Consider the following 24,722-nt stretch of genomic DNA (forward strand, 5'->3'; position numbering starts at 1 on the left):
GGAATCCCCCACATGAGAGGAATGTATTTTTAGAAGGGAATAATATTTCACGAAACACTTTGCGGATATGGGATAAGATATATAGACAATTTAATGGGAAATACAATTCACCACTTATAGCATTAAAAAACAATAATTATTTTTTACCTGGGTGTCAGGAGATTGGAGGGAATTGGGTTAAGGAGGAGGTACAATTAAAAGATGTAATGAAAAGGGAGGGAATAGCACCATATCACGAGTTGGCACAAAAAAAAGGGATGATGGCAATAGATGGATGGAGGTACGCGCAGCTCTCCAGTTTTATAAAAAAGCTGCCTCCACGGATTTGAACAGCGGAAGAATTAACTCCCTTGGAACAGCTATGTATATCAAAGACGTCAAAGAAAACTGTTTCGAGATGGTATGGAATGCTGTTGGAGGGAGTAGAGCTGGGGGTACCTGCGTACATCAAAAAATGGGAGAGGGAACTGGGGACACAATTAGATAATGTAATATTAAGAAAAATATTTAAATTAGTTCACGGTTCGGCGGTTGACGCTAAAACGGCGGAAATGAGTTATAAATGTTTGATGAGATGGTACTACACGCCAGAAAAGAAAAGCAAATTTCAGGTGGATAGTGCTAGGGAATGTTGGCGGGGATGCAGGGAGTTGGGAACGATGACACATCTGTGGTGGGGCTGTCCAAAAATAAAACAGTACTGGAACCAAATCCTAGCATATATCAAAGAGATTACAAATAAGGTTGTGAGTGCTGAGCCTTGGGTAGTGTTATTTCATGGGACAAGAACTGGGCTCAGACAATATAAGGAATCGGTGGTCCCTCATCTGTTGAACGCAGGAAAAAAATTAATACTGAAAAAATGGCAAGAGAAGGAGGCGCCGTCAATGTGGGAATGGGTGGATACGGTAGAAGAGACCTATAAGATGAAGTGTTTGAGAGGTAGTTTGGAAGAGAGGAGCAACACACTAATTAGGGAGAAGTGAAAGTGCTGGCAAGAATTTAGGAAGAAATGGCTCATCTCAGAGGGGTTGAGGAGATAAGGCCCCAAATGGGTACAAATAAGATACAAATAAGGTACAAATAAGGTCTAAACAAGGTACAAATAAGATATAAAGTACAAATAGAAAAAGTAGGAAAAGGTGGTCCACAGATAGGCAGGAGGAGGGGGGGGGGTGAGGTAAGGGGGGGGGGGGTAAGAAGGGAGTGTTAGACGGTGAGGGACGGTATGGTAAATAAGCAAAGTATTAAGCTTGGTAACAATATCAACAATAATAACAAAAAAAAAAAAAAAAACCTGCCACAATGATGTGACTGTATGGAAGGGACGCTGAGCTGAAAGCTGAGGTGGGTCCCACGGCTATTAATTGATTTCACTGAGTGGAAAAAAAAAAAAAAAAAAGAACTATAAAATGGCTAATTACTATTTGAAACTAATTAAAGATGGACTTTGTAGGCACTAGAAAAACACATGGATAAAAGTTTTCAACATCTTTATTACAATAGTAATTTTTAAAAAGGAGAATTAGACAAAATTACAGAGGGGTTAAATGGACTGGCTGTATGCAAACCCCCTTCAATGTTGCTATTCTCGGTTCGAGGGTTCAACAGCCAAGTAGCATTATAATTTTATATTTCCTGTCCTTTGGCGATACTTACAAAGTTCAATTTTCATGCATAATACCAACAGTATGTGCCATGCCACTGATTAAGTTACCATTGACGTGTCTTTCCCGTTTCGAAAAATTATGCAAATATTGTTAACAGTCATCTATGCATGGTGTTTGTCCTATTTTTGGTGAAATACCCTGTTTCCCCGAAAATAAGAAACTAGCGCGATTGTCAGTGATGGTTACAATATAAGCCCTACCCCCCAAATAAGCCCTAGTTAAAGTCCTTGTAGGTCTTATTTTCAGGGTAGGGCTTATTTTTGGGGAAGCAGGGTAAGACTTATTTGAGGGGTAAGGCTTATATCGCAGCCATTATCGACAATCACGCTAGGTCTTATTTTGGGGGAAACAGGGTAGGTTAATTTAGCTGACTGTCCTTCCCTTGGCTGCCTCTTGGTGGGGCTGCTGCCCTTGTGCAGCATTAAGGAGTGTTCATGGCTCTGCAGCCGCCCATTGCCGTAGCTTAGGATCCTCTCATTTCCCAGTGGGGGTGTCCTTATTGCGGCCGGCCAGGGGGCGCTGTCCTCCAGGTTGGTCTCCATTGTCACTGCACCAGGTGCCCACTCTCATGAACTAACCCACGAGTCAATCCCCTTTGGCCACGGAGCATGCGTAGGATCCAGGTGCTAGCCACCACTGTCTATGCTGGATGGTCCATGGAGCAGCAGTTAGAGCAAGTGGAGACTTTCCGATAAATGGTATGTCATTATTGTCCTTTTCTGTTGTAGCTTTCTACAAACCCACAGGAGCAAATTTGCATCCTATGTATTTTCTATTACAAATGGTTGTGCTATTTTTAGGGGACCTTATGCAGCTATCCTCTTACTGCAGCCCAAAAAGATTGTTTGAAACCACTGAAACCACACCTATCAGGGTTTTAGCAATTATACAGGTTCTTCACTATGCAAATATCTATTACTATATTGCCCGATTGCTATACCATGATGCTTATTAACTGTTGATGGGCTCTGGTTAAACCAATGAGTATATCTGCCATGTTGGATATTAACTTTTTCCTTGTAGTTTGGTTTGTTTTTTGAGCTCATGTACAGCTTGGGTCCTTTTTGCTGCATTTGGAGAAATAAATGAATAGATATTCTACCTATATCTAGATGTATGACTATAGGGTTGCTCCCTACACATTATCCAATACCTATTTTACATCTTTGTGGTGACTAGTTGTCCTTGTGTCCCCATAGTTGTGATTTGCTCTTGCTGCTCCGGGGCTTCGCTCTCTGAATCTTGCATGCCAGGTGATGGACAACTAGTATGTTTTATAGGATTGTCTATATAGCTATACATAATCTATATATGTCTATGCATACTACTTAAAGTTTAGGATTTACTGTATGTTTTTATCTATGCAGACTATATGCCTATGCTACTTAAGAAGCGCTCAGGCGCGCAACATGTAGAGCTGAGCCACATTAAGCCATACCAACCTGCACCTAAAACTGCTGATAGTTATGTCTTGGATGCTCTTGCAACCATTCAGGATACCCATCTTGGTGTAAATGGTGGTGTAAACTGTGATATCTGGGCAACATTTGTATTGGAATTTTTTTTTAGCAAGGTTTGTCTAATCTTCCTTTTTTTATTTTATTGTTTTGTAATATAGATGTTGAAAATGTTTAACCATGTGTATTCTAGTGCCTACTCAGTCCATATTTAATGGTTCTAAATGTTAATTCAATTTGGAAATGACACACCATTACTTATCTTGTATACACGGTCCCACCCTGTAGTGATACAAAAATACTTGTTTTTAATATAAAATGGCAAAAGCAAATTTTGTAGCACTTGATCAAGTACATATATACGCTAGAGAAGGATATTATAATAAAGCATTCTTCCAATTAGAAGAAACATTGATTTTTTTTTTTTTGTTTTTTACATCAGGCAATAAGGACTAGATGTTCTCTCCATTAGACTGTCAGCTTGTAATTTGAATTTTAGACTGTATGTTGTCTTTATGATTTTTCTTTCTTTGTGCACTGGTGCGCAATCATGTTGGAAAAGGAAGGGCATATCCCCAAACTGTTTCCACAAAGTTGGGAGCATGAAACTGTCCAAAATGTCTGGATATGCTGACGCCTTAAGAGTTCTCTTCACTGGAACTAAAGGTCCAAGCCCAACCCCTGAAAGACACACCACAATGCCTCCTCCACCAAATTTTTTGAAATAGTGCACAAAGCAAGGTCCGCAAAGACATGGATAAGTTAGTTTGGGGTGGAGGAACTTGACTGGCCTGCAGAGTCCTGACCTCAACCCAATAGAACACCTTTGGGATGAAATAGAGCAGAGACTAAGTCAGGCCTTCTTGTCCACATCTGTGCCTAATCTTACAAATGCACTTCTGGAAGAATGGTCAAATATTCCCATAGACACACTCATAAACCTTGTAGACAGCCTTTCTAGAAGAGTTGTAGCTGTTATAGCTGCAAAGAATGGGCCAACTCAATATTGAACCCTACAGACTAAGACTGGGATGCCATTCATGTGCATGTAAAGGCAGGCGTCCCAGAAAAAAAAAAAAAAATTACATTTATATATCTCTTGTGGTGGAGAAGAATGTCACTACACAGACCACTAGCACTCTCCTGGACCCTTAAAATAAGAATGCCATGAAGAGCTTTTGAAAGGGCAACTAAAGTGAAACCTTACCAAATAATGCTCTGTGCATACCATGGGGCAGTTTTCACAGACCACGTTTGTTATTACTGCCCTAGTGGACCAGATTGTTTTCCTTACACTATTGTTTTGTTGTGTCTGCCAGCACTGTAAAAAATTTTTACAAATGTAAAAAAATTACATCTCCAGTAAGGCAGAAGCTGCCACCATAACCTGTTCCATACGATGTCCAATTTTTCACAGGAAGTATTTTCAGCTGTTACAATGTTGATAACGCCTCTCCTCTGTGGACATAGAAACACAACTCTGTACTGCTGCTAAGGGTGACAATGCTGCAATGCACTCACTTCATTGACTGCAGAATTGTCATCCTCCTCAAAAAAAGGCTAGCAGAATCCCCATACGAGAAAGAAAGGAAGAAGATTCGGAAATATGCAGTTTTATACTTGCATATATCAATTATTATTCAGGAATGGTAGATTTTTTTAAATTTTGTGTATAATTGTACTTTAAAAAAATTTAGCTAAAATTCTAAGATCTCCTATGCTGGCAAAATAATATTAATTTAATAAATGTATACAATAAAAAAAAACGAATTACTTTTTGGCAGTGTCTCAGGCAAGCAAACATTTACATAATTAGTAACAGAGAACATTAATACTAAAAGAAAATATTAAAAACAAAACAAAGTATCTATTAAAAGAGAAAGCAACAGCTGATAAGGCACCACATAACTAATTTAATTACAATTTTCTCATCATTTGGAAGGTCAGCCAAAAAAAATTGTGAATTTGTAATACTTGGAAAGAACAGTAAATTGAAGAGCCAAATGTATGCCTTTCAAAAATGTAATCTTAATAGGAATCTGAATAGTTATGTCCAATCCTTTCAAGATGAAGTAGTTAGGCTTTTTTCCCATTCATTTAATAAAAGCTTTTTTTGTATGTACAGTGCAAAAATACGAAAATAAAGTAAAATACCCATTACACAAGGTGTTGCACAGGTTTACTCTACTATATACTGACAAGCATTCAAGTGATAGTAAAGTTTCACTTTTATCGATCAGCATCCTACTGATGCAACAACAGTTTGATTTTAACCACTTGCTTACTGAGCACTTAAACACCCTTCCTGCCCAGACCAATTTTCAGCTTTCGGTGCTCTCACACTTTGAATGACAATTACTCAGTCATGCAACACTGTACCCAAATGACTTTTTTGTACTTTTTTTCCCACAAATAGAGCTTTCTTTTGGTGGTATTTGATCACCTCTGGGATTTTTATTTTTTGCGCTATGAAAAAAGACCAAAAATTTTGAAAAAAAGCGTATATTTCTTTGTTTCTGTGACAAAACTATGCAAATTATAAATAGACATTCCAAGGTATTTAGTAAGAGGCATAGTGAGCTTTTTGATGTTGTCATTTTTTCCCACAAATAAGATTTTTTATTTTTTATTTTTTTTCCACAAAATTGTCATTGTAATAGGTTATTTCTCTCACATGGCATGTGTATACCACAAATGACACCCCAAAAAATTCTGCTACTCCTTCTGAGTATTACAATACCACATGTGTGGGACTTTTTCACAGCCTGGCCACATAGAGAGGCCCAACATGCAGGGAGCGCCATCATGTGTTCTAGGAGCACAAATTACACATCTAACTTGTTGACTACCTATTACACTTTTGAAGGCCCTGGAGCACCAGGACAATGACACGTGACACTGATGATAGATGGCACTGATACGTGGCACTGATGACATGTGGCACCGATGACAGATGGCACTAATACGTGGCACCGATGACGCGTGACACCGGGGACAAATGGCACTAACAGGTGGCACTGGGGACAGATGGCACTAACAGGTGGCACTGGGGACAGATGGCACTAACAGGTGGCACTGGGGACAGATGGCACTAACAGGTGGCACTGGGGACAGATGGCACTTTTTTTACTTTTTTTATTTTTTTACTTACGGCCGCTGCAGCCGTTCATCTGTCCCTTCTCACATGCTGTCTGTGTGAGGAGGGAGAGCGACGCTGAGAGATGATCTCATATGTTTACATATGAGATCATCTCTGATTGGATAGGCCGATCGCACTGTAAACGACCGCTGGGATTGGCCGTTTACAGCGATCTGTGACTGGCTGTGTCCGAGGGACATGGCCAGCACAGAACTTCCCCGAAGCACACATTACGGAAGTAAACAGGAGGCCGTCCAGGGATGGCCTCCCTGCAGTTAGCGTCCGCTCTGTAGCCATCTTTCGGCTATAGGGCGGGCGCGAAGCGGTTAAATGGCAGAAAAAAACAGCAATTAAAGCAGATCCTGCCTAAAAAAACAAAAACAAAAAAAAAAAAAAAACACAAAAAGGTTAACGAATTAAAGAACTAGCTATACACAAACCAATATCTGCAAACTAAGCAGCTCATTAGAGCATTAAATCATCTCCAGGTAATATACATTGCAAGGGCTTTAGCAATGATTGCAGATTCATGAACCAAGTACAAATGCCAACTAATGTGTTAATGGGGCTTTTGAGGTGGTGTAATCTATCCAAAAGACAAAAAAAAAAAAAAAAGTGTCACAGTATGTATTTGTAAATACAAAAAAAAAAATACAAATCTATCGATCTTTCATGAAAATCTTAAACAATGAAACATTAAATCCAAAGAAAATATAAACAAAATTAAAAATACCCCTCCTTGATGAGACTACCACATACTTTGTATACAACACGTGTCAATTAGTCCAGGGGTTCCATTCAAGACATTTTCACAGACGTCTCCTTTCTCAGCATGTTTCACACACCCAGATTCATCAGAAGAAAAAGGAGAAGAAAATTCTACAAGAAAAAATGATTGAAATCAAAATTACACCTCTGAAACCAACTTTGTATGAAAATAGTTATTCTTGAACCAATATATTTTGGACTGTGCCAAAAAAAGTATATCTGTATATTATCTGTTCACATCACGGGATATACTTCATGTCCAGATATTCACATACAGACAGGGAAGGGAAGAAAAGCCCTCTGGGATAACATAATGGATGCTGTGATTGCAATACATATGAATATTTTGTTCTATTATTTCCTGGTGTTCTGGAAGATTAAATATACATCAGTTAACGTGTTACTCAACAGGCTCCTTCCTCAGGTATTAATCCTAGCAATTAATTTTACCCAACAAAATGCTGCACCGGAACTAGCTTGATTCAGCTTGTGCTATAATTTTATGTTCTCTGTAAGAGGTAGACAATAAATAGAGTTCTTCATAGAATTTGGGCACTATTTAGTAATGCATCAGTTACTAACAAACTGACTGTGTACATTATGCAAGTAAAGTTAAAGGATAAGTTCACCTTTGGGAACATGGTACATGTTCCATCAGTTTTTAGGGTGGAACATGCAACATACTCACGCTCTTGTCCCTGCTCAGTGATCGCCTCTGTGTGACAGCAGTATAGGGAGAAGCTCCCCGTACCAGTTGTCACTTTTTGGAAAGAGCAGGGCTATGCAGGGCTCCACCCACATGGCCAGATCATTCATTCACAGAGTTCTGTGAATGAATGAACTACAAGTACAAAAATTCTTTGTGGCTGTCGGCTTGTATTTCTCAATGAACTACCATGCCGCTGTTCAGCATTCTTCTAGTCACTGTGAAACTGCCTGCCCATACAATGTACAGGCAGACATCTTACACCGACAGTCTGCAGGAGCCCTGCATGGCACCAGCAATCTGATTATCACTGGTGCAAGGCTATCCAGACCCCTAAAAATAAAAATATTAAATACACATTTTTTTACCTGCAAAATATTGTGCATTTATATTTTTTTAAAGGGTGAATATATCCTTTACATTCATTTATAAATCCCAAACCTGTATTTCTATATACTTTATATTAGGTACCAATGGCTAATATAAATATTAGTAGTTTGCAGTAGATATAACTATAGCCGAATAATAGTTCCCATGTTCCATACAGTCTGCCTTCTATAGTAAACTATTATTAGGTGGTAAAGACACAGTGGCATATTAAGGGAAGGGCCCCTAAACCAGGCATCCTTAGATTCAATCCTTCAATTTTCAAAAAAAAGAAAAGAGAGAAAAAAAAAAAAAAAAGATATTACAGATGGCCATCCACTTACATAAATTCCAGTGGTGTAGTTAAATTAAAAGGTACTAGTGCGCACAACCAGAATCACCTAGAGCCACTAATAAAAAATAAAAAAAATTATATATATATATATATATTTAGTGGGAAGCTGCCAACATAAAAAGTGATCTCTGCACAGTTAAGATATATGTATAAATATAGCTCGCAGACATCAGGTCCCTCACAAAGGATCTTGACCATCTATATCATAGAAATAACCAGAACCCATCTAGCGACCTTCTTAAAAAAATTTAGGAGAAACGCACAACTTTAGACTCATTATTAACTTCTGATACCAAAAAAGCCCTTAGATGGTCTAAAGCTAGATTCTTACTTAACAGTAATTCATATTCCACTATGTTCGTCAGAAAATTAATCAATCCATGAAACCACCCCACACATATAAATTAAGAAATACATCTGGAAACAGTGTCTTATCCTAAAGAAGTCATGAAACAGTTTTTAGACTACTATAAAAATCTCCTCTCTGCACCACAACCCTCTCCTAAACAAACCTCTTTAGATTGGCTTAACGACATTACACTACCAACTCTCTACACGGAACAAATTTAATCTCTCAATGTCCCATGCACTGACATTGAAATCAACAAAATCATTGGTACATTAAAGATATTCACAGCCCCTGGCCCTGATGGCTTTTCCATGTCCTATTACAAAAAAAGTTGCCTCTATTATTACTCCACACCTTACTAAACTATATAACAATATTTTACAAGGCGCCCAATTCCTATCTGAAATGCTTTTAGCCAACATGTCCCTTCTTCCCAAACCAAATAAAGACCATACTGCCCCCCAAAACTACCGCCCAATATCAGTGATAGATAATGACTTGAAAATATTTGGTCATATCTTGGCAGACAGACTATCCAGAGTTATCTCTCCATTAGTCGACCCTGATCAAACAGGCTTCATTCCAAACAGACAAATAACAGATAACATAAGACTGACCTCAAATATTATTCAAGATTCCAACTTACATTCCAAACCTACGCTACTACTTAGCCTGGATATACACAAAGCTTTTGATAGCGTAGCCTGGTCATAACATTCTACTCCCCAAATATGGCATTAACAATAACTTCGTACATGGCTTCAAGGCTCTGTATCATAACCCACAAACACGTATTAAACTCCCAGGCAACAATTCTGACTTTTTCCCCCTGACCAAAGTCACTAGACAGGGATGTCCCCTCTCCCCTCTACTTTTCGCACTTGCGATAGAACCCCTAGCCTGCGCTATCAGAAACAACATAGACATTAAAGGATACTCCAAGGGATTCAGAGAATATAAATTAAGTCTTTATGCAGATGATGCGCTTCTATTTATAACCGACCTTCTCATCTCTCTTCCCAATCTTACTAAAACCCTCGACATCTTTCATGACTTGACAGGTCTTTGTGTAAATTTGTTCAAGTGCTCGGCTTTACCGATTAATATTCCCCCATCCTTAATTTCTTCGCTTAAAGACAATTTCTCATTTAACTGGAACGCGGACTCATTCAGATATCTAGGTATCCAGAATACGCCATTATATAAATCACTATACCAAGCAAACTACCCCTCATTAATCAACAAGATTAAAAATCTATATCAAACTTTGGTCGTCATACCATATCTCATTCTCGTTGCCATGAAAATGATGATCTTTCCAAAACTTTTTTTTTTTTTTTTTTTTTTTAGAGCCCTTCCCATTGCATTAGCTAAAAAAACATTAGACTCCCTACAAAGAGACATCAATAAATTTATTTGGCTTAACAAAAAACCCAGATTTAGCAATTATCTTATGTTTAGACCCCAAATAAAGGGAGGTCTAGGCATCCCCAACCTCTGGCAGTATTATCTTTTGGCCAGATTCACCCAATTAGCACAATGGTATGCCCATTCACCTCATATCCCTTGGCTCTGCTTTGAGGAAGAATCTATCCTACCCTATAATCTACAAGGACTCCTCTGGTCCAAATCTATACCTCCACAAAAACGAAGACATTTAAACTTAATCGTTACTCACACTCTTCAACTATGGAATAAACAGGTCACTAAATTCAAATTATCCTCTAAACACTCCCCCCCTTGCTTCCTTTCTAGGTGACCCTCGCTTTTCCTCCCCAGAAAGAGCTTATGATCATCATTTTCTATCGCATTGGAAGCTACATAATCTAACGCACCTAAAATCACTCTCTCACAATAACTAATTTCTCACCTTCACTAGTCTACAAATAAGATATGATCTCCCACCCTCGGAATTAGAAAACGATACCAATATAAAACATTTCTATCAGAAATTTCATTCACTCACACTCCACCCCCCTTACACACAATTCAAACTAATTTGCATCTCCTTCCCTCGAGATAGGGGTTTAATCTCCAAAATGTATAAGTGCTTAAAGGAGTCCAACATGCCTGAGAAAACACTCCCCATGCTACAGTGGGAATCTGATCTAAATACCACATATACTTCTGAGCAGTGGGACTCTATTCTTACAAACCTACATAAATGCACAAAAACAACCTCAATTAGAGAATCATCCATCAAATTGATACATAGATGGTACCTTACCCCTGCCAAACTTAACACATTTTATCCCTCAATTTACCCTCTCTGCTTTAGGAGTTGCCCCTCCCAGGGAACCCTATTACATATCTATTGGGATTGTCCTCACATAAAAAACATTTGGCATAAGGCCAGCAAAATTATAGAAAAAATAGCTGGTAAAAAGTTCTCTCTCATGCCCCAAATATGTCTCCTATTCTTCCCTATACAAGATATGCCAAATAACATTACCCTAATCCATACATTCCTAAGCACTATACATTGGGCCATAGCTTTTAATTGGCGCTCCACTATGGTACCTTGGCCACAAATCCTTAACCGCATGAAGAACATCAAACTTTCAGAAAGAATTCCCCACATGCTATACGACTCAATGCCCCTTTACCAAAAGAAGTGGATGCTATGGGATACTGCTCCTTTAAATTGAGAGAGTGGGAGATGTTGGGCGAGGGAGGGGGAAGCTAGCTTCCGTTTTTGCCATCTTCCACCTCCCTGTCGCAACATTTATGTATTAATCGCTATATAACTCTTTCCACTTCTACCACTTTTATATAGTCAATATTACAATAATGTGCAAATTTACAGATATTCTTTTCTATTATTCATCTAACCATAATCCTTAGTATATTCCTGTACTACATTTATTGTTATATATTTTTATACCTGTACCATCACTTTAATTTTTTTATACTCCGACCTTGCAAATAATAAAAATCGTTTGTAAACAAAAAAAAAGATATATTTATAAATATTATGTGGCGCTACCTAAATTCCTAAAACCATAAATATTACCTAATAAAAATACAATAATTCACATCAATAATAAAGTGCAATCATAAATGTGCAAACATAATACCATAATGATGTGCAAAATAATCTGAAACAACGTGAAAATCCACAAATTGATGTGCAAATCATATGAGACAAATGTTGCGCAAAAGCAAATAAAGTGCAAATAGCTAGCAAATAATTTTTCAAGTGAATTTGTGTATCACACTAACAATGTCATCTTGTGAGCTATTGGATTTCTTTAGCAAAGTCCCAAAAGTAATAAACAATGCTTCAAAAAGTTCAATTGATTCATGCAAATAAAATTTGCACCCAGTTTTATTTGCATGAAACAATTGAACTTTGAGTTCAATTAAACACTGTCACACAAAACTGTACCCAAACACATTTTTTATCATTTTGTTCCCACAAATAGAGCTTTCTTTTGGTGGTATTTGATCACCTCTGTGACTTATTTTTTGAGCAACAAATAAAAAATTTAGAAAAAAAAGTTTGTGTTTGTTACTTTTTTTTGTAAATAAGTACGTTTTTGTCTTCAATGACAGGCATGGATAAGGCAGCAATGATGGGCACTTATGGGTGGCACTGATGGGTGGCATTGCTGGGCATCACTGATGTAATTTGTTACATAATGGTGCCAGTCAGTGCCCATTTGTGGGCACTTATTGGCACAGATTGGGCATCCATAAGCACATTTGGATGGCCATGGGGTACATACCTGGCCATCCATGTTGCCCCCTTCCCTGGTGGTCCAGTATGGGCAGCCGAGGGGGGCTGCGCTGATAAAAAATATCAGTGCAGACCTCTCCCCCGTCAGGAGAGCACCGAACGGCTCTCCTCTACTCACGTCTGTCAGACGTGAGTGAGGAAAAGCCTATCAATGGCTTTTCCTGTTTCCGGCTGATCACGCAATAAAGAGCCTCCATCGGAAGCTCTTTACCAAGATTGATGTAGCAGTGTGTCAAACTGACACACTTCACCACCGATCGTCGCAATGCACGCCCCCCATGGGCGCGCAGTGGTTGTTATCCTGAAGGACGTCATATGACGCCCAGTCAGGATAACTGAACCTCCGCCTGGCCGTCATTTTGCTATAGGCCGGGCGGGAAGTGGTAAAGTATATTTAACCCAAACTCTTATTTTATCCTGGTGTAGAGATTTCCTTTTTTGTACTGTCCTGTAGACACTAAGTAGCCAACACGAAGAGAGATGAAAACTCCATTAAGTGAGGTAAACTCCCCTCTTAGTCTGTTGCCACCCAAACAAATGTCATTTGGGTTTTTCATTTATTTCTGTTCTAGTGACAACTCAAAGTTCGAATTAACAGCCATTTTCAGTTCGGGTGGCAACGATCACTAGAACAAAGAGTGAATATCCCTAGCAGTGACACACAATGAAATAAGCCAAGGTAAACGACTCATCACTAGGGTTGAGCCAACCCGAACTGTAAAGTTCGGGTTCATACCGAACTTTTGGCTTTTTGGGTCCCGAACAATTGAACTGTATGTTCAGGTTCGGGTCCGGTGTTCGGCAACGTAATGGCGCATTTTAAAAAGCCCTGCAGCAGCCAATCAACATGGATTTAACTGGTGTGCCCTTAGAAGCCATCACAGCCATGCCTACTAATGGCATGGCTGTGATAGGCCAGTGCAGCATGTGACCCAGCCTCTATTTAAGCTAGATGCACACAGCACTCTGCTTTAGACAGTGTAGGGAAAGGTTCCTGGCTGCTGCTGCTGCTGCTGTGAGGGAGAGAATAACATAGGAGTCCTGATTCTGAAATCTTCTAATTAGGCAGCTATCTACATTGATTTAATTGTGTGGGTGCAGTGCACAAGCTTTTTACACTGCACTGAGAGAAAAGATAGACAGTGTAGGGCAAGGTTCCCGTTGCTACTTTGAGGGAGAGAGAATTATCTAGGAGTCCAGATTCATAAATCTATTCTAATAACTCAGCGATCTACATAGATTTGCCTGGTTGGGTTGCAGTGCACAGTCTTTTTACACTGCCATGAGCCCAGTGCCAGAGAAAATATAAAACTTTTATCTGCAAGCTCAGTGCACCAGCACTGCATATGTTGCTGCGAGATATACATTATATATACTGTGGGTGTATTCTGCTCTTCCAGAAACACCCATTTAGTGCAAAAAAATGTTTTTACCCTAATTATTTTTTTTGAATAGCACAATAGAAGAAAACTATATAAATTGTGTAACGCACACCTCCACATATGCAGAAAAGACTGCAATTTTTTATTTATTTTTTGCACTAAATGGGTGTTTTTGCAATAGCAGAATACACCCAGAGTGTGTAAACTGTATCTCTGAGCTACAGAAATGGCAAAAATGCTATTCAAAAAAAATGTTTTTACTCTAAAAAAATTTTTTTGGAATAGCACAATAAAAGAAAAATAAATAATTTATAATTTTATAATTTTATAATTTAATAAATTGTGTAACGCACACCTCCACATATGCAGAAAAGACTGCAATGTTTTTTTTTTTTTTTTTTTTTTAATAGCATTTTTGCCATTTCTGTAGCTCAGAGATATACTGTTTATTTAGTCTGGGTGTATTCTGCTATTGCAAAAACACCCATTTAGTGCAAAAAAATAAACGAAATTGCAGTGTTTTCTGCATATGTGGAGGTGTGCGTTACACAATTTATATAGTTTTCTTCTATTGTGCTATTCAAATAAAACTGCGCAGGGACGGACCTGTCACAGCGCCACTCTCCCCTATGGGAGATGAGGTGACGACGGACCGAAGATCCGATGACGGATGAAAAACTAGCTTTTTCCTCCTTCACACTTTTTTGGATCGGAGTGGGTCAGATTTCAGCGGACTTGTCACCGCTGACATCCGACGCTCCATAGACCTCTATTTAGGCCCCTTTCACACGGACGATCCGTTCAGGTCCGCCTGACAGGCGGACCTGAACGGATCGTCCGTGTGAAAGGGGCATAAATTTGGAAAATATGAAGAGAACGTCAAAGAAGGCACATGGCTCCGGTCATGGTGCTGCTGGTGGAGCTCCTGTTGCAGGGAGAGGACGTGGTCGATCTGTGCCAGCTACACGTACAAGGGAAACACCTTCCTCAGGTTCGAGTAGGCGACAGAGCCTGCAGCGGTATTTGGTCGGGCCTAACGCGGCTGTACGAATGTTGAGGCCAGCACAAGTACAGGCGATAGTAGATTGGGTTGCTGACAGTGCCTCTGGTTCCTTGACATTGTCTCCCACCCAGTCTCCTGATGAAAGATCAGAGTTAGCACCTGCAGCCGATGTCCATCAGTCTTTCACATCACCCCTTGCAAATCAGCTAAGCAGTCTGAGCCCCAAATCATGCAGCAGTCTCTTCTGCTGCAGTGTTTCCACAATGACCGCCGAGTTGCCCACATTCTAACTGGTGCTGATTACTGGGTGGCCACCCTGATGGATCCCCATTACAAGGACAATGTACCATCCTTAATTCCCTCACTGAAGCGTGATCGTAAGATGTGCCAGTACAAGCGCACACTGGTAGACACGCTGCTGGTGGCATTCCGACCTGACAGGGGGGTATGGTGGAAGCTCAAGGCGAAGACAGAGGAGGAGGAAGAGGTCACCAACGCAGCCGGGGCACCGCCAGCACCTCAGAAGGCAGGGTTAGCATGGCCAAAATGTGGAAAAGCTTTTTCAGCATGCCACAACAACCAGCACCACCAGCTGAGATGGAACATCTTAGCAGGAGGCAGCATTTCACCAACATGGTGGAGCAGTATGTGTGTACACTCTTACACGTACTGAATGACGGGTCTGCCCAAGATGTATAGAGTCTGCCTGGAAGATGGTTCCATTTGCAGATGGCATATGGACCAACTGCATCCTCATTTTCAACTGCATGAATCCCTGATGCCGGCTGAACCACCAGTGTTGCATGGAACTGCTCCCAGTGGATCAGAATGCATGGGAACTGATGATTGGGGGGACTCTGAACTTTTGAACTCAGCTTCAACAGAGCCCTCCAGCCCTGGTCCGGAGGTTGGTTCACCCATCGAGCTGGGGGATCCCTTCTTGGCACCGCCAGTGACCATTCTGGCTGGCCCCAGCGATACCACATGTCTGAGACTTTTACACAGCATGGCCACATACAGAGCACCAACACTGAATTGGCACTTTCAGACGTTCTACGAGCAAAAATTACACATCTCATTTCACAGCCACCTATTACACTTTTGAAGGCCCTGGAGTACCAGGACAATGGAATTGCCCATAAAATGACCCCATTTTGGAGAGCAAACACCCCAAAATATAATCTGTGAGGCATAATGAGTCTTTTGAATGGTTCATTTTTCTCCAGCAGATTTTGGAACATGTGGAAAAAAAATAAAAAAACGCATATTTATTTATTTTTATTTTTTACACAAAGTTGTCAATTTATAAGATATTTCTAACATATAGCGTGTATATAGGAAAAATTACACCCCAAAACACATTCTGCTACTCCTCCCGAGTATGGTGATACCACACGTGTAAGACTTTTGCACAGCCTTTTACACAGAACATTGAAGTAGTACCTTCAGGCGTTAGAACATAAACGACACATCTCATTTCATTCCTACCCATCACAATTTTGAAGGTCCTGGAGCACCAGGACAGTGAAATTACCCACAAAATGACCCCAGTTTGGAAAGCAAACACCCCAACGTATATTCTATGAGGCATGGGCTGCAAATAGGTACTCGGGTACTCTGGTACTAGGATGAACTGCGACAGGTACTTGGATGCTCTGATGGACTGTGAGTGACAGGTACTATGATGGGTGGTGACAGGTCCTCTTTATTGGGGGGGCAATCCATGTGATTGGTCTACACTGTAAGTGGTAACGACATGTTACCGCAATCTCCTCCTCACGCGCAATCGGTGATCGGCTGTTAAAGAAACCCAGCCGATCACGTGGGTAAACAGCCAGCCAATGGCTGTTTACCAGCATCGTTGACGAGCAGTGTTCCCGGGAACACGCCGCCACTGATGTGCATGCACGTGCCGTGCAAAGTGGGGGTGTAACCATCTGATCGGCCGTGACTTCATGGCTGTTCACCCCCCTTCGGTGGGGAGTGGTGTCTCCGTGACACACCGCCACCGAAGGAACAGGGATATGCGCGCACAATTGCGCGCATTCCCTGTTTAAACGGGAGGACGTCATATGACAGCCTCCCGCCACAATAGGTGCGCCGCCTGGCCGTCATTTGACAGCCGGCGGTCAGCAACCAGTTAAAATTAACCAGGCATGGATCCCACAGGATTTGTCCGTACCCTGTGCAGAATAGACCTGTATACCGATGTTCTGACAAAAACTGTCTGGCCATCGGATAGTGTCCGACCTGAGGACAAGGAGATTCAGAAAATCTCGGAAGATGAACGGCGCCTGCGCAGTGAGTGCAGGTCCAAGCCCCACCATCCAAGTGGACATACGGTAGCACATAATAACAGGGCCCTTATGGGCTCGCTTCGCTCACCGCGCTTCGGGCATGGCCTCGCTTCGCTCACCACGCTTCGGGCATGGCCTCGCTTCGCTCGGCTTAAACCTCGGATGGTGTGGTTTGAACCTGGACTCACTGCACAGAGCCGTTAGTCTTCGGAGATTTTCGAAATCCCCTTGTCCTGCATACTGAGCAAGCGCAGTACAGGGTGGACAATATCCGACAGGGTACAGAATTCGTCACATCACTGGCCTTACCCAGCCATTGTTGTATTTTTGAACCAGTGTTGGCTACCTTGTCGTCCTCCACCGCTACTTCCACTTACACTGCCACATCCACCGCTACCTCAACCTCCTACTCCATATGGACCTCCTCCTCCCAGGTCAAGATTATAAATTTAATTTTTTTTTAATTTCAAAGTATTTTATTTTCCCACTAGCTTATCCATTAAATTGAATTTTTGTTTTTTCCAGAAAGGACGTATTCTGGGGCATTCCCACCATATGTGTGGCATCGTGCCGTTGAGTTCCTGAGGTTCTTAATCAGTTCCTGTACCTCTTCTTCTGAGCAGGGGGGCCTCCAGCATATTTTTATTTTTTTTTAAGTTATTTTAAGTCATTTCCCTATCCACATTTGTTTGCAGAGCACTTGTCATGCAAACCCAAACATCCAGGTGTCCGCTTAACTCTACTCATCACTAATAAAAAATTACATACACACATTATATATATATATATATATATATATATATATATATATATATATATATATATATATATATATATATATATACACACACACACACACACACACATTTATATACACATACATATATTTCTGAGAAATTAGAAATGTAAAGCCCCATACACCATCAGATTTTCTTCTGATTTTTATCTTCAGATTTATCAAAACCATGTAGTGCAAGGGCCTGCCTGATTGCATACAAATTGAAACTCCTAAGGTTTGACCTCATATTGTATGGTTTTGGTAAATCTGAAGGAAAAAAAAATCATCAGAAAATCTGAATCTAATATAGCTTAAATGGGAGCCCCTTTTTAACTACTTTTCCCACAGCTCACTGGGTTCTTGGAAACACCCAGGTTAGCTAGGTTTTTCTGCTTCTCTCCTTCAGTAGCATGCAGAAGCCATGCCTGATGATGCAGAAGAAACTGGGCAAGCAATCTGCCCTTGCCCCATTAACATTTGGACAAGGTGTTTCACCAGAGTAGGGATGAGCCGAACACCCCCCGGTTCGGTTCGCACCAGAACTTTCGAACAGACCCCAAATTCGTACGAACTTTAGAACCCCATTGAAGTCTATGAACGTTCAAAATTAAAAGTGCTAATTTTAACAGCTAATATGCAAGATACTGTCCTAAAAAGGGTTTAGGGGACCTGGCTCCTGCCCCAGGGGACATGGGTCAATGCCTAAAATGTTTTTAAAAATGGCCGTTTTGGCGGGAACACTGATTTTAATGACGATTAAAGTGAAAAAAAAAGTGAAATATTCCTTTAAATATGGTGCCTGGGGGGTGTCTGTAGTATGCCTGTGAAGTGCCACGTGTTTCCCGTGTTTAGAACAGTCCCTGCACAAAATGACATTAAACTGAAATAACATCATTGAAAACTGCTTGCGGTTTTAATGTTATATCTGGTTCCTGCAATATGGTTGAAAATCATTGAGAAAAAAAGGCATGGGTAGCCCTCCCTGCCCATTACCAGCCCCTTTGGGTCTTGTACGCATATTAAGGGGAACCCAGTACCCATATTAAAAAAAGGAAATGCGTGTGGCCCCCAGGCCCTATATACTCAGAACAGCAGTATACAGGCGGTGCAAACAAGACAGGGACTGTGTAGGTTTGTTGTGTTAAATTGAATCTGTTTGTAATTTTCAACTGGTACATTTTTAAAGTGTAGCTCCAGTCAAAAAAAACATTTTTAAGCTTTTTGGAAAACATAGGGAAGGGTTATAACCCCTGTATAATTTGTTTTGTCGTCCATCTTTTTTCATCTCACTTGCTGTTGTCTCCTTCCGTTTGCAAGTAGGAGATGTTTGTAAGTTGAATGTTTGAAAGTAGGGGCCTACCCTATATGCTCTGCAGAAATGGCGGAACAAGGTGTTGGTTTTGCCACAACATTGTAAGCCCTCAAAGTGACTCTTGGTGGGCGCTGGAGCGCCCTGCTGTGAACGATTATATCAAGAATTGTAATTACATGCCATTGTTGAACAGTGGTAGAAAAATTGACCTTTGGTGGTTGTGGTGCTGGTGCCACAACACTAAGTCCTCACAGTTACTCTGGGTGGGCACAGGAACGGGCCCTCCTGTGAAATATTATATCAAGAATTGTAATTACATGTCCCTGTTAAATAGGGGCAGAAAAATTGGGCCTTAGGCACTGGTGCTGGTGCCACGACACTGCAACCTCTCCCATATACTCTAGTTTTATTGCAGGAATTAGCCCTGCTGCAAAGCATTGCATCAAAAATTGTAATTAAACGCCCCTGTTAAACAGGGGCAGAAAAATTGGGCTGATGGCATCACCCAGAACCAGAAATGTTCTTCCAACATATCAGCAGAGGAGGAAGAGGATAGACAATCAACATAACAGGACAGGCACTCAGCATCAGCATAGGCAGTCTTGAAGGGATGTGATATTTCAAAAAAAATTATTCGGTTACATCAGCTTCAGGTGCTTGGTAGCTGTGGGTGATCCAAGACTGATTCATCTTGATGAAGGTCAGTCGATCAACTGATTTGGTGGACAGGCGCACCCTGTGATCGGTAACAAAGCCACCAGCAGCACTGAAGGTGCGTTCCGAAAGAACGCTGGGTGCAGGACAGGCCAGTAGCTCAATTGCATACTGTGCAAGCTCTGGTCAGTGATCCATCCTCAAGACCCAGTAAGCCAGAGGATTTTCGGTGGGAAAGGTGTCCAAGTCTGACCTTGCCCCTAGGTATTCCTGCACCATGTAAATCAGACGCTGGCGATGGTTGCTGGAACCGATCATACCTTGGGGCTGTGGACTAAAAAATTGTCTGAAAGCATCAGTCAGACGGCCACCTTCTCCACCGCTCCTTCTGACCGATGCCTCAGCAACACGTTGTCCAGGACCAGGAGTTTGTAACCTCCCAGTCTCTGGGAACGCGTTGCACAGACCTTTCTGCAAGGCCTCCCGGAGATGTCTCATCCTCTGCTCCCTCTGCGATGGCAAGATAAGGTCGGCAACCTTACCCTTGTACCGTGGATCAAGGAGAGTGGCCAGCCAGTAATGGTCCCTCTCCTTGATCCGAAGAATACGAGGATCCTTCCGCAGGCTTTGCAGGATCAGGGAGGCCATGCAGCGTAGGTTAGCTGAGGCATTCGGTCCGGAGTCGTCTGGGTCACTAAGGCCGCGTACACACGCGCGGACTGTTTGCCCAACCTTGTTCGTTAAACAGTTTCGGCAAACAGTCCGCTCAAAATTTGCATGAGCGGACTTGCCCACACACGAGCGGACTGTTTCAACGAACTGTTTGCCAAACAGTCCGCTCAACTTTTGAAATGAACGGACTCGCCCACGTAAGGCGGAGGCAAATCCGCCCATTTCGAGCGCGTGTACAGGTAGGCGGGGCCCGCGAAGGAGACGTCGCGGGCTCCGCCGCCTGGAATGGGCTTAAAGGGGAACCCCAACGCCGAAAAAAATCGGCGTGGGGGTTCCCCCAAAGTCCACACCAGACCCTTGTCCGAGCACGCTACCCGGCCGGCCAGGAAAGGGGGGCGAGCGAGCGCGCCCCCCCTCCTGAGCCGTACCAGGCCGCGTGCCCTCAACATGGGGGGGTGCCTTGGGGAAGGGGGGGCCGCGCGGCCCCCCCACCCCAAAGCACCTTGTCCCCATGTTGATGAGGACAAGGGCCTCTTCCCGACAACCCTGGCCGTTGGTTGTCGGGGTCTGCGGGCGGGGGGCTTATCGGAATCCGGGAGCCCCCTTTAAGAAGGGGGCCCCCGGATACCGGCCCCCCACCCTATGTGAATGAGTATGGGGTACAATGTACCCCTACCCATTCACCTGTGAAATAAAGTACAAAAAAAAGCACAACACAGGGAAAAAATATTTTATTGCACAGCTCCGGGGGTCTTCCGTCTTCGGGGGTCTTCTCGCCGGACTCCTCCGCTATCTGTGTGTAGCTCTTTTACTAGCGGAGGAGTCCGGCTTTCTTCCTCCCCGCCGCCGGCCTCTTCTCCCGACTTCGGGGGTCTTGTCCCCCTCTTCGGTTCTTCTGCCGGGCCACCGCGCCTTCTTGTAGCTCTTTTGCAGGTGGTGGCCCGGTCTTCTGTCGCCGCTGCCTTCCGTTCTTCTGTCGCCGCCTTCGGTTCTTCTGCCGGGCCACCGCGCCTTCTTGTAGCTCTTTTACAGGCGGTGGCCCGGTCTTCTGTCGCCGCTGTCGTCGCCGCCGCCGCCGCCTTCCGTTCTTGTTCTTCTTCTTGTTCTTCTTCTTCTTCTCCTGGAGATGTTGACTCGACGAGCTCTCCGGCCGGAATGCCAGAGCCGCGCTGTGCGGTCACTTATATAGTGACAATGGGGCGGTGTCACATGGTATATGTCACATGGGTTGGTCACATGGGTTGATGTCACATGGGGACTATGACATCGTAAGGGGGCGGGGTCACCATGTGACCAACCCATGTGACATATACCATGTGACACCGCCCCATTGTCACTATATAAGTGACCGCACAGCGCGGCTCTGGCATTCCGGCCGGAGAGCTCGTCGAGTCAACATCTCCAGGAGAAGAAGAAGAAGAAGAACAAGAAGAAGAACAAGAACGGAAGGCGGCGGCGGCGGCGGCGACGACGACAGCGGCGACAGAAGACCGGGCCACCGCCTGTAAAAGAGCTACAAGAAGGCGCGGTGGCCCGGCAGAAGAACCGAAGGCGGCGACAGAAGAACGGAAGGCAGCGGCGACAGAAGACCGGGCCACCGCCTGCAAAAGAGCTACAAGAAGGCGCGGTGGCCCGGCAGAAGAACCGAAGAGGGGGACAAGACCCCCGAAGTCGGGAGAAGAGGCCGGCGGCGGGGAGGAAGAAAGCCGGACTCCTCCGCTAGTAAAAGAGCTACACACAGATAGCGGAGGAGTCCGGCGAGAAGACCCCCGAAGACGGAAGACCCCCGGAGCTGTGCAATAAAATATTTTTTCCCTGTGTTGTGCTTTTTTTTGTACTTTATTTCACAGGTGAATGGGTAGGGGTACATTGTACCCCATACTCATTCACATAGGGTGGGGGGCCGGTATCCGGGGGCCCCCTTCTTAAAGGGGGCTCCCGGATTCCGATAAGCCCCCCGCCCGCAGACCCCGACAACCAACGGCCAGGGTTGTCGGGAAGAGGCCCTTGTCCTCATCAACATGGGGACAAGGTGCTTTGGGGTGGGGGGCCGCGCGGCCCCCCCTTCCCCAAGGCACCCCCCCATGTTGAGGGCACGCGGCCTGGTACGGCTCAGGAGGGGGGGCGCGCTCGCTCGCCCCCCTTTCCTGGCCGGCCGGGTAGCGTGCTCGGACAAGGGTCTGGTGTGGACTTTGGGGGAACCCCCACGCCGATTTTTTTTCGGCGTTGGGGTTCCCCTTTAAGCCCATTCCAGGCGGCGGAGCCCGCGACGTCTCCTTCGCGGGCCCCGCCTACCTGTACACGCGCTCGAAATGGGCGGACTTTCCGAGCGGGAACAGTCCGCTCATTTCGAAAGTACAGCGGACAGGCCCACACACGGGCGGACTGTTCGCTCAAACACAGTTTCAGCGGACAGTTTTTCGGAATTTCCGAAAGACTTTGTCCGTCCAACTGTCCGCTGAAACTGTCCGCTGAAAGCCCACACACGAGCGGACTGTCCGCCCAAACACTGTTCAGCGGACAAGGTTGGGCGAACAGTCCGCCCGTGTGTACGCGGCCTAAGGGCAACATGATCCGCAGCTACCTCCTCCCAGCCACGTACAACACGTGTTTCTTGGGACTGTAAATCATCCCTACAAGACTGCTGCTGCTGATGCCGAGTGCCAGCCTCCACCTCCATACTGACACAATCATCCTCCTCCTCCTCATCCTCTTCCTGTGTGATGGGTGGCACAGCAGGAACACTGTCTGGATAAAGGGGGCCTTGAGAGGCAAGTCCTCCTCTTTCTGCCTCTGTTCTGCCTCAAGTGCCCTGTCCATTATTCCATGCAGCGTATGCTCCAAGAGGTGGACAAGAGGTACAGTGTCACTGATGCATGCACTGTCACTGCTCACCATCCTTGTGGCCTCCTCAAACGGTGACAGGACAGTGCATGCATCCCTGATCATGCCCCACTGGCGTGGTGAGAAAAAACCGAGCTCCCCTGACCCTGTCCTGGTGCCGTAGTCGCACAGGTACTCATTGATGGCCCTCTGCTGCGTGTGCAGCCGCTGCAGCATGGCCAACGTTGAGTTCCACCTGGTGGGCATGTCACATATAAGGCGGTTCTTGGGCAGGTTCAACTCCTTTTGGAGCTCAGCCAGCCGAGCACAGGCATTAAATGATCGGCGGAAATGCACAGACTTTCCTGGCCTGCTTCAGGACATCCTGTAAGCCGGGGTACCTGCCCAAGAACCGCTGCACCACCAGGTTAAGGACATGAGCTACACAGGGCACATGGGTCAGTTGTCCCTGTCGGAGGGCGGAGAAGAGGTTGGTGCTATTGTCGCAAACCACCATTCCTGGCTTAAGCTGGCGTGGCGTCAACCACCTCTCGGCCTGCCCCTGCAGAGCTGACAAAACATCCGCCCCAGTGTGGCTCCTGTCCCCCAAACAAACAAGCGCAAGCACGGCATGGCATCGTTTTGCCTGCGTATTTGCATAGCCCCTGGAACGCCTACGGAGCACCGCTGGTTCTGAGGACAGAGCACTGGAAGAGGCCATGGAGGAAGAAGAAGAGGAGGGGGTGGAGGAGAGAGGTGTGTCACAACCAATAGTAGCATTTTGGAGGCGTGGTGTTGGAACAACCTCCAACACTACTGCACCTTGTCCTGCATCCTTCCCAGCTGCCAGAAGAGTGACCCAATGGGCCGTGAAAGACAGGTAACGTCCCTGTCCATGCCTGCTGGACCATGAATCAGCGGTAATATGCACCTTACCGCTGACCGCCCTGTCCAGCGAGGCAAGGACATTGCCTTCCACATGCCGGTAGAGAGCCGGAATAGCCTTCCGTGAGAAAAAGTGGCATTTGGGGACCTGCCACTGAGGAACCACACATTGTACAAACTCACGGAAGGGGCCGAGTCTACCAACTGAAAAGGCAGCAGTTGTGCTAGCAATTTAGCCAAGCTAGCATTCAACCGCTGGGCATGTGGATGGCTGGGAGTGAACTTCTTTCGCCGGTCCAGCAGCTGGGGCAGGGACATTTGCCTGCTATAATCGGACGTGGGTGTACTGCTAGCAGAGTGCCCGGAA

The sequence above is a fragment of the Lithobates pipiens genome, unplaced genomic scaffold (genome assembly GCF_037356315.1).
Source record: "Lithobates pipiens isolate NorthernLeopardFrog02 unplaced genomic scaffold, aLitPip1_a1.2 Scaffold_25, whole genome shotgun sequence".
NCBI lineage: Eukaryota > Metazoa > Chordata > Amphibia > Anura > Ranidae > Lithobates > Lithobates pipiens.